Source organism: Ctenopharyngodon idella, chromosome 13 (assembly GCF_019924925.1).
Source record: "Ctenopharyngodon idella isolate HZGC_01 chromosome 13, HZGC01, whole genome shotgun sequence".
Classification (NCBI taxonomy): domain Eukaryota; kingdom Metazoa; phylum Chordata; class Actinopteri; order Cypriniformes; family Xenocyprididae; genus Ctenopharyngodon; species Ctenopharyngodon idella.
In genome coordinates, this window is record NC_067232.1 from 2,150,631 (window position 1) to 2,166,619 (window position 15,989).

General features: G+C 34.4%; 1 long non-coding RNA gene across 1 annotated transcript; it reads right to left on the minus strand.

Moving 5' to 3' along the window:
* Positions 1–776: 776 nt before the first annotated feature.
* LOC127525095 (uncharacterized) lies at positions 777–14,785 on the minus strand. Its single transcript, XR_007933250.1, has 3 exons — positions 14,592–14,785; positions 13,247–13,356; positions 777–1,581 (listed from the first exon to the last, which is right to left on the minus strand). It is a non-coding gene; the product is annotated as an uncharacterized LOC127525095 (long non-coding RNA).
* Positions 14,786–15,989: the final 1,204 nt, after the last annotated feature.

A 15,989-nucleotide genomic window follows, 5' to 3' on the forward strand; every position in this document is an offset into this window, starting at 1 on the left:
GCCTGCTGGGTAGTTTTATTTAACTTTAATTATTGTTTAAAAATTATTGTATTGCTTGCTTAAAATGAACCCAAAGTATGTTAGTAATTAACATTTATTAATATGTTTAATAAATGAACATTTGTTAATAAGTTTAATGAATAATAACTAATCAATAAACATTTATTAAATTGCTTATTAATAAATATTCAGCTTTTGATTATTATTGTTGCCTCTAGTAGTAATTATGTGTCTGATTTTTAATTTCCAACCTATTTTGGGTTAATTTTAAGCCAGCCATATAGTAATTTTTAAACAATAGTTGGGTTAAATAAAACTGCCCACCAGGTTGGCCAAATATTTAACCCAACTGCTGGGTTAAAACAATGCAATCGCTGGGTTTTTCCATTTTCAATCCAACTTGGGTTGTTTTTAAACCAGCACTTTTTAGTGTAGGTTACATTTTAATTTGAGAGTCCACTTTAGTCATTCTACTAACTATAAGTAACTTTGTAACTACATGTCAACTAACACTTCTTAGCATATTTGTAGACTGTTAGGTTAGTAGAATAAGTTGATATACATATAATGTCTTTTGGGGGACCATCAAAATAAAGTGTTAGCAGATATTAAGCAGACAGTCTAATACTCTATAATGACTGGTAATTGAAATGTAGCTGCACAGTTACTTATAGTTAGTAGAATGTCTAAAGTGGATCAGTGAAATAAAGTTTTACCCATGCGTTTTTAATAATTTGCGAAACAGGAAAGTATCAGAAAAATTGTATCTTCTCCCATTTTCCACAAAATTGTATCTAGATTCCATTGCAATTGCCTTTCATTTGTCTTCAAATGGTCTGTGTGAACCTGTGCGCTTCAATAGAGCCAATCCGGGTCAATCGTTTTGGGTTCAATATAATGGCACCTTCTAGTGATCCATAATAGTTTATGAAAGCCCGGCAAACATGGTTTTGATAGGATTGAAATGTGAAAGAAATTACCACAATGAGCTCTGTTTATGGAGAAAGCTTTTATAAATCTGATAGAAGCATGCATGCTAACAGAGCGTGGAAAAGCGTCCTGCGCTGGTCAGCAAAGCCCGGAGCATTCATTTCCAGTCCAAGCACGTTCAAAACCCCTCTGATCAAGTCCAGGCTCAGCACTCCACTGTAAACCTGCAGGTGCTCACAGGTTCGTTCGCATGCATGTATTCATGTGAGGCTGCACTGATTTATGCAGCCCTTGCAGGAGGTTCATTGTTCAAATAGTTGTGAGCAGGCAGCTGCCTGGTCAGATAAGCCATTAGAGATGAGAACTCGGCCGAGGACAACACGGACACTTTTCTGACTAATGCATGAATTCATCACTTCTCATTGCACTGATGTATTCAAAGCCAGACCTGAGAAAGAGCTGCGATGCTTTTCTTCCCCATCCTCTCGATTGCTTTCCTGTCATGACATTCCCAGGGAACAGAAATGAGTAATGTTCTTAGGAACTGACCCTGCCTTCACATGCTCTGTCAACCACAAACGTCATCATACTCATGTGGTTTGATACAGCAGCTGGTTAAACGGCTGAGTCAGCTGAGGACCCCCAAATGAACTGCAAGAGAAAGAGCAAATTGGGACATTTCGGTAAAAATGGCAGTATTTGGTTTTGTCAAATAAATAAATGGAAAACAGAGATGGAAACACTTCAGCCAAAATGGCCTAATCTATTTCAACCATGTTTCATTTTATTTGTACTATTGCATTATTTAACATATTCTGTCTAAAGTACAGCCATTAAATACATTATAAAAATAAATGAAAACAAAATATTCTGTCCTTTATGCAATAATTATGGTATGATAGATGACTTTGGGTGAATAATTTACGACTGGTCACCAGTTAATGTGACTTCATGTCAGTGTTGAAAAGTAAATTTATATTATCCTACTTTATTTTCTGACTTACATGCAATAACTTAAAGTAAAATACTTAAACAATAACTAATTACTATATACAATAAAAATAAAAATAAAGAAATAACTTAAAGATAATAATAATAATAGTTAAACATTAACTTACTATAAATAATATTTTATTTATATATTTAATTATTTTCACTTGGTTGACAGCATATGAAGGCGGGGTGAGAAAGGGCTTCACCAGACAAGAAAACTTCCAAACATTGCAGATGACAAACATTTTTCAGAACAAAAACAAATTAATGCCTTGATAATAACTGCAAGCGAGGAAACAAGATGACTGAGGGCGAAAGCCGAGATTTGAGATTCACGCCGGCACTGACTCTGGTAGTTTGTCACTTGGGTGTTCCAGTTTACGTTTTTCCTTTGGGATGGATGGGATGAGTCATTTTCTATTGTATTTATAGCCTGCTGTTCGACTTGCTCAGCAAGGTATTCTCTCAGCTTTGCTGAGTTGGTTACAAATGTAAGTCCGATAACAAATGGGATTTTGTGTGTTAAAGTAAATCACCCTCCCAGTGTTTAGATGCCTATGGCAAAAGGCTGTCTTCTTATAAGATAATTTTAGAAAATTCCACTCAATGATAGTGAGCTGGCTACCAATACCAAAGGCTACTGAGTAACTAAAGCAGTTCAATTCAGTTGACTTAATGATTTGACCCCAAGCAACCAAACTTGAATGCAAAAGACTCTGAAGATTCAGAAACAGAAACACTGTGGTTTCTAGCCTTCTGTTAGTTGTAAATATAACTCTGCCATCACAGTTTTATGATGAATGGCTGCCTTCTTTGCAGTGTATATTATACAAAATCAGATCAAGATTGTAAGACTTCGTTCGAGATGGTGAGATCTAAAGAATTTGTATGAAATGGCGACTAAAAAAAAATTCACACGAGATGACAAAAGTGTAAGAATTTCTACAAGATGGCAATATCCTAAGGATTTGTAAGTGATGGTGAGATCGAAATAATTTACACGAGAGGGGGAAATCATAAAACTTCATATGAGATAGCAAAATAGTGTTAGAATTTGTGTGAGATGACGACATCTAAAGATTTTTTTCTACAAGAAGGCGAGATCAGAAAGAGTGGAAGAGATGGCGAAAGAGTAAGAATTTGTACGAAATGACGAAATTGTAAAAATGGTGAAATCGTAAGAATTGCCAATATTGTAATAACTTGTACGAGATTGAAAGAATTCATATGAGATGGCAAAATCTTCAAAATTATGAGATAGCAAAAAAAGTTGACGAGATCTAAAGAGTTAGTTCAAGATGCCAAGATCAGAAAAATTTTGAAGAATTTGTACAAAATGGCGAAATCGTAAAAATTTGTATGAAATGGCAAGTGTAAACATTCATATGAAATGGTAAATTCTTAAGAATTTCTACAAGATGACAATATCATAAGAAGTCATACGAGACAGCGAGATAGAAAGAATTCATACGAGACGGGGAAATCTTAATTCGTATGAGATAGAAAAAAAGTTAGAATTTGTATCAGATGACTAGATCTAAAGAATTTGTACAAGATGGCGTGATCTGAAAAAAAAAAAGTTATATGAGATGGTGAATGTGTAAGAATTTGTACAAAATGGTGAAATCGTAAAAATTTGTAAGAGATGGCGAAAGCAAGCATTCATATAAAATGGTGAAATCGTAAGAATTTCTACAAGATGGCAATATTGTATTAAATTGTACGAGATTGAAAGAATTCATATAAGATGGAAAAATCTTTAAAGTTCTTGAGATTCTTGAATTTGTGTGAGTTGACGAGATCTAAAGAATTAGTTCAAGATGCCAAGATTGGAAAAATTCATGAGATGATGAAAGTAAGAATTTGTACGAAATGGCGAAATTGCCATACAGATATACTGTATGTATGTACACACACTTACCAGCCACTTTATTAGGTACACCTTAGTACTGGATTTGACCTCCTTTTGCCTTTAGAACTGCCTTCATTCTTCATGGCATAGATTCAACAAAGTGCTGGAAACATTCCTCAGAGATTTTGGTCCATATTGACATGATAGCATCACACATTTGCTGCACATCCATGACCTATTGGTGCTCTATTGGATTGAGATCTGGTGACTGTGGAGGCCATTTGAGTACAGTCAACTCATTGTACAAAATACAATGTTCAAGAAACCAGTTTGAGATGATTTAAGCTTTGTGACATGGCGGCTTATCCTGCTGGAAGTAGCCATCAGAAGATCGTCCACTGTGGTCATAAAGGGATGGACATGGTCAGCAACAATACTCAGGTAGGCTGTGGTGTTTAAAAGATGCTCAGCTGAATGTTGCAGCAGAAACTGAGACTCATCAGATCAAGTAACATTTTTTTTTTTCTAATCATCTATTCATCATCTAGATCAGCAGTTTCTGAAACACTCAGACCAGCCCGTATGGCACCAACAACCATGCCACGTTCAAAGTCACTTACTTTAAATCAGCTTTCTTCTCCATTCTGATGCTCAGTTTGTCTTGACCATGTCTACATGCCTAAATGCATTGAGTTGCTGCCATGTGATTGGCTGATTAGATATTTGTGTTAACAAGTTGAACAGGTGTACCTAATAAATTATAAATTATAAATGAATAAATTATTATTATTAGATATCTTACTTCATTTAGCTCATCAACCAAATGCATGTCAGTATTATTCACATTATGGAAAATATTTACTACTGCAAGTGTTTGGACTTAGCCCATAGCAAACCTAGTCATATCTACAGACTAGAATATCACAGACACTTTTTACACAAGCAAGGTTCCCGCATATTTTCTTCAAACTATGAAAAAATCAAGCTACATTTTCAATTAAGTTTGCTGCCTCTTGTTGTAGTGAAACACACACTGCAGCCTCAACATGAAGTCATTTTAATAAGGTAGTCAATGCTCTGGAGTAAACGACTGAAGGTATTCACAAACATCAACACTAAATGTCTTTTTCATGCACTGAAGCTCGCTCTCTCATTTCTATAGATGTAATATGCATTTTGGACTGTCTGGCCTTTCCGTGGTAAATTTAGAGACATGTCAGAGTGTGGTGTGAAGTTTCAGCGGGGCCGTGTTATGGATTAACCTCAGAGAGACACATTAAAAAATGATAGCATGGGGTTTGGCAAAAACGTCAGCATTATATAATCAGAGTAAGAGAGAGAGAACTGAGAACGAGAGGAAAGAGTGGAAGCCCAGCGGCTCGAAACTTCACCTCTCTCTCCAACCACCTCCTAACATCAAAGGATTCGCTTTATTACTTCAGCTTTGATTAAATCTGAGTGTTTTTTAAAATTCCACAAGGATACTTTAAGCATGTGTGTGTGTTAACATAAGAGAATTTCATGGATTTTATTTGAGAAATTAAAATCAAAGTTATGTTTTACAGTATGTTCAGTGCAAGTTTAAATCAATCAAGAGCATTTGCTAAGTTTAAAATAATTTTGACCCTTGTTTTCTTAAAAAAAAAAAAAAAAAAAAAAAATTGGTGGCAACTTTGGAGAATCCAAGCTTATTTTATACAAGCACAAAAAAGGTAAGCAATTTTTTTTTTCACACCAAAATCAAATTAACACATATTATTTACATCTTGTGGTTATATTAGGGCTAGGAATTGATTGCAAAAAAAAAAATAGAATCCTCGATTCCGAGGCCTTTAAAATCGAGAGTCGATTCCAAAGGTTTAAATCGATTCCATCAAGGGGAATCAACTCCTCAAGAGCCTTTTTCAGTACTACAGAGCTAATCATTAATTCGCCTTTCACTCGATAATAGTGTTTGGAAGTCCGATTCATTTCCACGAACAGTTTCTTTCTGACTGTTTCAATGAACCAGTTCAAAAAAAAGATTAGTTTATGTCATTGCGTAATGACGACACTAATGACAAATATTGAGTAACCTATATCTTCCTATATTTTGCACCCAAAGCACAAATATTGACGCACAAACATTGATGCACTGACGTGGCAAAGTCTATACAGAGCCAGCGGTGCAACAGGTGGGACCACACCGGGCTTGAGGGGGCCCCGCGGCGAACGGACCATTATTTAGCTTAAAGGCACAATGTGTAAGATTTTTGGATTAAAATATCCAAAAACCACTAGTCAGTTATATATTTTGTTGACTTGTGGACTTACATTATCCCAAATGTTTCCAAGAATGTTTAAATCCAGAGAAATAAGCAATTTTAACCAGGACACGGACTGTGTCCGTGCGTCGCCTATCAATGACATACCTGCGTTACCCTCGATTTCCGATTTTTTATTTTGTAGAAACCATGGAAACACCAAAGACACTTTAATATATTTAATATATGAGTTTTTAGTCAGGTGAGCAGCTGTTTGGATACATTCATCAATCGAAAACTAATCATGTTATATAGCTCAACACAGTATGTCTTATTCTTTAAATCACATTTTCTTGATTTACTGTGAGTACCATGTTTTACCATGAATAATATCGATCTAGCTTACTGCAGTGTCTCATAGTAGCCGCCAAGCGAACGCACAAGGTAGCATTATAACAAATTTCAACATACAAATGTGTCTAATATGATAAAACAGCACTGCGTTACCCCACATTGAGCTTAATTTGCAGCCAGAATATTCCTTTATTATAAGTTTCTGGCCTTATTATAAACAATTAATCAGTTATATATAAAGAAAAACTGTTATAAACAAAATACATCATTTCTGGGAAAAAAAAAAACTTTTTTTTTCTCCTGTCTCTCACTCTCTCAGTCCCTCTTGAAACCCCATGGTAGGGAACATATGATCACTCCGTAGGGTGCGTTAATATAAAGCTGTGTAGGAGTAAAAATAAAGCAAAAGGAAGGTGTGAATTCCCATGTTTCTATGGGTTTTGCAGTGTTTTTTTTCTTCTAATCAAATCTGGGTTGTTATGCTTCTGATTCAGAGGTTATTTGTGGAAATGTACTTAAACAGTATGATGAAAATGTCCTTTCTTTTGTACTGTAAGTATTACATAAATAATCCCAGTACATTGTGGGTAGGTACATGTTTCTTTATACAGTACGTAAAGGCACATACGTAATTTTGGTATTTTTCCCCAATGTTTTCTATCTTCACATCCTCTCTCGTTTGATCTGATTTTATTCCTTTGCTTCTCGATTTGAAAGTGCTGTTCCAAAAAGATTTTCAGCTCTATGAGCACTTCCTGTCGCAGAGAACATTACAGAAACACTCACTGGAGCAGCATGATTCATATAATGGCACAAACAATTTCACATTAAGGAAGACCACCATTAGTTTTTATGACATAATCATAAAGACAGAAATGAAAGTATTATTATAATAAATAAAATAGAAATATTTTTTAAATATTACATACATATGATATTAGATATATACTTTTATATAGCCCATATATACATGTTATATATTATCAATTAATTCTAATTATATACATATATATATATATATATATATATATATATATATATATATATATATATATATATAAATGTGTGTGTGTGTGTGTGTGTGTATATATATATATATACAGTTGCAAGAAAAAGTATGTGAACCACTTGCAGAATCTGTGAAAATGTGCAAAATTTTAACAAAACAGAGAGATCATACAAAATGCATGTTATTTTTTTATTTAGTACTGTCCTGAGTAAGATATGTTACATAAAAGATGTTTACATATAATCCATAAGACAAAAAAAAATAGCTGAATTTATTAAAATAACCCCATTCATAAGTATGTGAACCACTGATTCTTAATACTGTGTGTGGTTATCTGGATGATCTACGACTGTTTTTTTGTTTTGTGATGGTTGTTCATGAGTCCCTTGTTTGTCCTGAGCAGTTAAACTGAGCTCTGTTCTTCAGAAAAAATCTCCAGGTCCCAAAAATTCTTCAGTTTTCCAGCATCTTTTGCATATTTGAACCCTTTACAGCAGTGACTGAATGATTTTGAGATCCATCTTTTCACACTGAGGACAACTGATGGACTCAAACACAACTATTAAAAAAGGTTCAAACATTCACTGATGCTTCAGAAGGAAACATGATGCATTAAGAGTCGGGGGGTGAAAACTTTTGAACAGGATGAAGAGGTCCAAATTTTTCTTATTTCGCTTGAATATCATTTTTTTCATTTAGTACTGCCCTTCAGAAGCAACAGAAAATACTTGCATGTTTCCCAGAAGACAAATTAAATACAATTTACTTTGATCTTCAAATTCCAAATGTTTTCACCCCCATCTATTAATGCATCATGTTTTTTTTCTGAAGCATCAGTGAATGTTTGAACCTTTTTTAAAAGTTGTGTTTGAGTCCCTCAGTTGTCCTCAGTGTGAAAAGACGGATCTCAAAATCATTCAGTCACTGCTGTAAAGGGTTCAAATATGCAAAAAATGCTGGAAAACTGAAGAATCTGCAGGACCAGGAGGATTTTTCTGAAGAACAGAGCTCAGTTTAACTGCTCAGGACAAACAAGGGACTCATGAACAACCATCACACAACAAACAAACAGTCGTAGATCATCCAGGTAACCACACACAGTATTAGGAATCAATGGTTCACATACTTTTGAATGGGGTTATTTTAATAAATTTAGCTATTTTTTTGTCTTGTGGATTATATGTAAACATCTTTTATGTAAAATATCTTACTCAGGATAGTACTAAATAAAAAATAACATGTATTTTGTATTACCTCCCTTATTTTGTTAAAATTATTAACATTTTCTGCAAGTGGTTCACATACTTTTTCTTGCAACTATATATATATATATATATATATATATATATATATATAAGTTGTGTCCACTCAATTGTGCTCCTTCCTGCAAAAAAATAAAAATACCTATGAAAAATTTCAGTCAAGATTCAGGCCCCACCATTGCACAGAAACTGCACACGTTAAAATTACAAGTGAGTGACTTCAAGCTTGAGACCAAGGCTGCATCTCAGTGCTAGTTTTGCTTGATCTTAGCGCTGCGTTCAATACTATAGATCATACTCTTAGATAGACTACAAAATTACACTGGTATTCAGGGACAGGCATTAAGGGGGTTTAGATTGTACCTTTCAGACCCTTATAATTTTGTTTATTTAAAAGGGGAATTATCCAAGTTAACGTCAGTAAATTATGGAGTGCTGCAAGGGTCTGTGTTAGGCCCTCAGCTATTTTCAATATACATGCTGTCCCTTGGTAATATTATTAGAAAACATGGAATTAGAGACAGAGAGAGAGAGATTTTAGAGAGCGTGTGAAAGAAAACAATGAACATAATGTGCTTCAGGGCATTTAAAACAGTAAAGAGTTTGTGTTTCAGACACTGGGGCTGTAATAAGTTCAAACTGTTCTTTCTTTCCATCAATTTGTTGTTTCCTCTCTCTCTCTCTCACACACACACAACTTATACACCTCCGCACAAACCTTTATAAATAAGAACACACTTACAGTCTCGTATATCGCTGACTCAGAGTACTTTTCGAGCAGATGGATTTGATAAAGCACAAAAACTACCGAGTTCATCCAATATACTTGTAAATAGGCAGAAGGATTGACAGAGCAAGAGAGAGAAGATATGACTGGGGATGTGTGGAGGAAAAACCACTACCACAAAGTGCAACAAAGGCAAAATGTGTGAAAGGAAAATAAAGAAATCAATAAAGCCTTTATAGCAGACATTCAAATAAAGCTTGAGAGTGAAAGGAATTAGGGAGCAATCTCAGCCCTCACACTTAAACACTAAAGCAAGAAACAGCAGCTGTAGGAGGCCGCCTTGCCACATTTAAGAACAGACACTGGAAAACAATTTGGAATGAAGCGTATCTGCAGCAGAGACCTGCCTCGACAAAACGCAGAACGCACATCAAAAAAGAATATCGCACGGAAGGGAACATTAACACTGCGTCCTCCATCCCTGGTAATTTCATCATGCTGAGAGAGAAATATTCAAAGCCTTTCCAATCAGTCTGCAGGTACATGACAGAAGACTGAACTGTGGAAAGTGCTGACTGTGATCAAGCAGCAATTTTTACTTTAACAATCTTTGATAAAGAGGAAAGCTGAGGGTTGTGAGTGAATCTTGAGTTACTTTGGACCAAACAGAGGGGTCATCCTGAGGTCAAAGATCGAGGTGAGAGGTCATGACAGACCAAAACAAATGCTGAGATAAATCTCATTACAACATTTGATTAAATTCAAAAACACAATGTGCTTATTAGAGATTAAACAAACTACCATTCAAAGGTTTAGGGTCAGTAAGATTTTTTAATAAGCCTCTTATGCTCACCAAGCCAGAAATTATTTGATCAAAAATACAGTAAAAACAGTAATATTGTGAATTATTATTACAATTTAGAATAGCTGTTTCCTATCTGAATATATGTCATTTATTACTTTGATGGCAAAGTTGAATTTTCAGTCTCATTATTATAAATGTATGTTGATTTACTGCTCAAGAAACATTTTTTTATTATTATTATTCCATTGTTGAAAACAGTTGTGCTGCTTAATATTTTTGTGGAAACCGTGATATGTTTTTGTCAGGATTATTTGATGAACATCCATTTATTTAAAATAGAAATCATTTGATTTAACATTATAAATGTCTTTAATGCCAGTTTTGATCGAATAAATGCATTCAAATATTATTTAAATATAATTAATTAATAGTAATTATTGTTATTTAATTTAATAGTTATTATAATTAAATATGAATTATTATTTAAATAATATCATATATTCTTACATCTAACATCTTATTGACTTCAAACTTTTCAACAGTAGTTAGTAGGCAAGAACTAAACTAAACTAACTCATATTGATCAGCCACAAATATAAAAATTAGACCATTGGGTATTTAACTAACATTAATAAATTGACTCGCTATGGTAATTCACCATCGTTTCCATGATCTCACCTATTAGAAACATAATTTTCTATATTATCACCATATAATGCAATCAAATATAAAAATGAATATTTTAGGAACTTGATAAAAATGTTCAAATTGAAATCACACTGACGTATGTTGTAGAAGTGTTTACCATCATAAACTCAAGGCAATGTTCTCACTAAATCAATTTTGAATGGGATTTTTCATTTGGAGATCAAATGATCTCTTCAGGAAGCTGTATATCAGATGGACCAGAGTCAAAGACAGAAACACTCATGCGTTTGTGCAGGATTGATGTGTCCAATTTCCAGTCGGTCAGAGTGGCGATCATCAGCAGTGCTGGATCAGACCCACAGGGATCAGAAGTCTGTCACGCTCGTACCGACAGCACCGTCACACTCCAAAAAATTCTAGACAACAAATCCTCACAACTCACACTCTGTCTATGATTGTGCCATATGATGATAGATGAAACTTTAGGACAGAATCAAACTCCAGAACCACCGCAGAGCTGCTTTAGGGTAGTTTTAAAGGGTTAGTTCACCCAAAAATGAAAATAATGTCATTAATTACTCACCCTCATGCCGTTCCACACCCGTAAGGCCTTCATTCATCTTCGGAACACAAATTGAGATATTTTTGATTAAATCCGATGGCTCAGGGTAGAACCACTGCACTCACATGAACTGTTTTAAATATGTTTTTAGTACCTTTATGGATCTTGAGAGAGGAAGTGTCATTGCTGTGAATGGAGGCCTCACTGAGCCATTGGATTTAATCAAAATATCTTAATTTGTGTTCCGAAGATTAACGAAGGCCTTACGGGTGTGAAACGACATGAGGGTGAGTAATTAATGACATTATTTACATATCACATTTTTGGGTGAACTAACCCTTTAAGCTCATATGTCAACAACCACAAACTGTTACATACAGTATATTCACTGACCATCCGATGCACATACTGCACACAAAACTTAGCTGAAATAACCAGTTCTCATTGGCAACTAGAGACACACAGGGATTTTATAAGTCTGTCTGGAAACAAAGTCATTAAAAAGTTAGTCACATTGTTAACAGTTTATATCAAATCTTAAAAAGAACTACTTAAAAAAAATGGATTTTACAATATTTCTACTATAAATTCTTACAATTGAATACACATATTAAATACATTTAATCCTGTGCGACATAAAAAATATTACATATATGAATAAATCTAAACATACTTATAATTATAAATCTTCACTAATATAATTATATATTAATTATTCATATAAAATATAATTATATATTATAAATTATTAATAATCATTTAGATACATTAAAATACATGGATATTTAAATAATTTTACTGTGAATTTATATATATATATATATATATATATATATATATATATATATATATATATATATACATAAATAAAATTCACAGTAAAAGTATTTAAATATTCAGGTATAATAAAAGATTATTAATAATTAATATATAAATATATACATTAGAATATTTAAATATTTTACTGTGAATTTTATATATATATATATATATATATATATATATATAGTCATTGAGGAGTATACAATATATAATTAAAAATGTGTAAAAATGATATATATATATATATTAATTACAGTTAATAATGAATTATTTCTAATTATATACATTATATATTCTTGCAATATAATCATTTTAGATATATTAGAATACATGAATATCTAAATATTTTACTGTGAATTAAATAGAGAATAAATTAAAAAAAATTTAATTCTGAGTATCACAAAATAAATTATAGAAAATATTTATTGTTGATCAAACAAATTCTAAAGTCTATATATTTTCTGCTATTGTGGCAAATGATTTCAGATAAATGGCACATAAAAGCAAAGCTGTAAACATGTTACATGTCCACAGTCTTTTGCTTTGTATTTAGAGGGTTTTTGCCCATAGATTAGGATGCAATGTGTACCAGACTAGATACTGACAGACAAAACTTTGCAATGTTTTGCCAAATTACTAGGATTTAGGGTGACTGAGTGAGAGAGGGGGAGATTCATCTCTTTCCCTCTTCTCTCTCTCTCTCTCTCTCTCTCTCTCTCTCTCTTTCTGTGTTCCCCTCTTTTATTTAGACCCAGCGGGAGAGAAATCAAGTTCACCTTTAAAACAGCAAGACTTGTGGCCTCAAAGCGTGCGCTGCACGCCTATATATATGCCAATAACAACCCCAGCTAACAGACACGGCCTCAAACTACACGCTCACTCTCATACGCACACGTCATTGTAATTCAGTGACCTTTCCTAACTCATTTCAGTGGTTCGTACCTCAGCCCATTCTTTTTCCACACTCAAACAGAAAATAATGCTGTGGGTCAAAGACATGCAAATTGACTAGTGCTGGAAATAAAGTCTGTGACTGTACCTTTAAACACAGCTGTGTGATCGCTGCCTGACGCTGGTGTTTGCTGAGGTCAGACTCATGCAGCAAACGGCACAGGAAACTCTGAAGGAATTCTAATGACATCCCAGGAACTGTGGGCACAGACCATGATGAATAAAATAAATAAATAAATAAATAAATAAATAAGAAAGCAATTAAAACATTTTATTCAATATTTATTTATTTATTTATTATAAAAAATATATTCAACTTACGGAACGACGCAACTTAGGGAAGGCGTAGGAAATACAGCATAAGCTATTTGAAGAATACGGAAGTGCGGTTTTGGCAGAACCACTTGAAGGCGATCATTTGTTTATATAAAGCGCATACATTTACAAATTTTTTAGAAAATGACTGATCGTTTCGCTAGATAAGACCCTTATTCCTCGTCTGGTATAGTTTAAAGCCCTTTGAAGCTGCACTGAAACTGACATTTTTACCTTCAACCGTTTGGAGGCCATTGAAGTCCACTATATGGAGAAAAATCCTGGAATGTTTTCTTCAAAAACCTTAATTTCTTTTCGACTAAAGAAAGAAGGACATGGACATCTTAGATGACATGGGGGTGAGTAAATTATCAGGAAATTTTCATTTAAAAGTGGACTAATCCTTTAGGACCGCACATGCGTATTGGCTCGTCCAGCCTGAAAAATAAGCTTTTCAAACGCGAGTTGAGCATAAGAAACAACATTTATGGGACAGTTCATGTCCGTTTTCGTCGCTGATTTGAAATATATTATTTATTTGTGAGTTCGCCAAGCAGTTTTTGAGATTTCAGGATTCCCCCATTCAAATAGATAGGATTGGTCTTGAATGCCCGAAATAGAAATATGGCCGCCGTGAACAGACTTTCCTTGAAAGGGACTTTTATTTAAATAGGCAAATGCTGAAGAGTCTATGCTTCGGTCATTATTGCAGTGATTATTATGTTCCTAGCATGTTATATGTGTTACCGTGCCTGTTTAAGAAATCATCACAATCCAAATTTCATTACTGACAAGACCAAAATTATTGTCCGTCACTTTTCTACGAAACCCAAGTAAGCAGGTGTAGCTACATGTAAACTCAATGCGGAGCAAATGAGGTAAAAGCCCACACGGGGATCCTGACAGCTGTCATGAGGTAACAGGAGATGGAAGAGTCATTTGTCAACATCAGAAAGAATGACAAATGGAGACAGAGAGCCGGGAGAGGTCAGTCCACCTGTCAATCACTACAGTAATTATCCCAGGGGACAGCGAGGAGTGGGTGGAGCTCAATAATATACTGTGGGAGATTTCTCGTATTCCTTTTTTTTCTAGCTCAAAAAGCTTTGTAACATCACCTGCTTCATGTTGTCTAATCCATCTCTTTTCATTCTCTGGGTACAGCAGATCCAGTGGGGATTAGGTGAACCAGAACCTGCCTAGCCAATGACAGCGCGGAGAGAGTGAGAGACGGGCCGTGCGAACAGTCTGTGACCTTGTGCTGGGAAGAAACACGCACAACTGCAGCGCAATCTCAATCAACACACTGGCCCCTACTGGAAAGGAGAGGTACAGCAGTGATAATTGCTCAAACTGTGAGCTGTTACACACTTTCATTATTCATGCTGCAAGATGTTCAGATCAAGAATGAAGAAACACCAATAGTGGCAATATATAAGAGGTGACAAACAGTAAATCACACATACATAATATTTAATATAAGCTAAACATTATGTGCGATGAATGTTGTGATAGTTTTTTTATTGTCAAGAACAGCAGCTTCATTGCTATGACATATCAGGGTCATGCACAAAAATAAGCATACAAAAACATACACTTACAGTATATATGCCTATGTTGCATATTCGGCAAGTTAACTATAGGTTAATCTATTGCACAGATCCACATATAGCACTGTAGTGGGTGATATTCTGATAAGCAGAATGAAATATGATGCTGATATATTCTATACAAATAAATCATCAACGTCCAAATTAATATATACACACACATTTTCTATTTCTGGCCCTCTGTGCATTCTTGCCGCCTCGGCTCTATAAATAAAATAAGGAGTTCATTATGCATTCTATGGGAATATCTTAACAGTTCTCAGCAGGAGAGTCGACAGAAGTCATAAATCTGGTCAGATCTCAAACACACACACATACTGGCACATAGTGGACACACCGTATTTTATATATAAAAATAAAAACTTTTTTGAGAGACAAGGAAAAATTCAAAAACAAAAATAAAAACATACGTAGTATGGCCCAAATGGGTCACGTGAACACTATGGTTCTCAAATTAAGATATTTTTGCTGAAATCCGATCAGGCCTGCATAGACAGCAATGGTACTTCCTCTCTCAAGATCCATAAAGGTACTAAAAACATATTTAAATCAGTTCATGCGAGTACAGTGGTTCTACCTTAATATTATAAAGCGATGAGAATATTTTTTGTGCGCCAAAAAAAAACAAAATAACGACTTTTTAACAATATCTAGTGATGGCCGATTTCATAACACCGCTTCTTGAAGCTTCGGAGCTTTACGAATCAAATAAGTGGTTCGTACAGCGCCAAAGTCATGTGATTTTCAGCGGTTTGATACGCGATCTGAATCACTGATTTGACTCAAAAGATTCATAACACTCTGAAGCAGTTTTGAAATCGGTCATCACTAGATATTGTTAAAAAGTGGGTTTTTTTGTTGTTTTTTGCCGCACAAAAAATATTCTCGTCGCTTTATAATATTAAG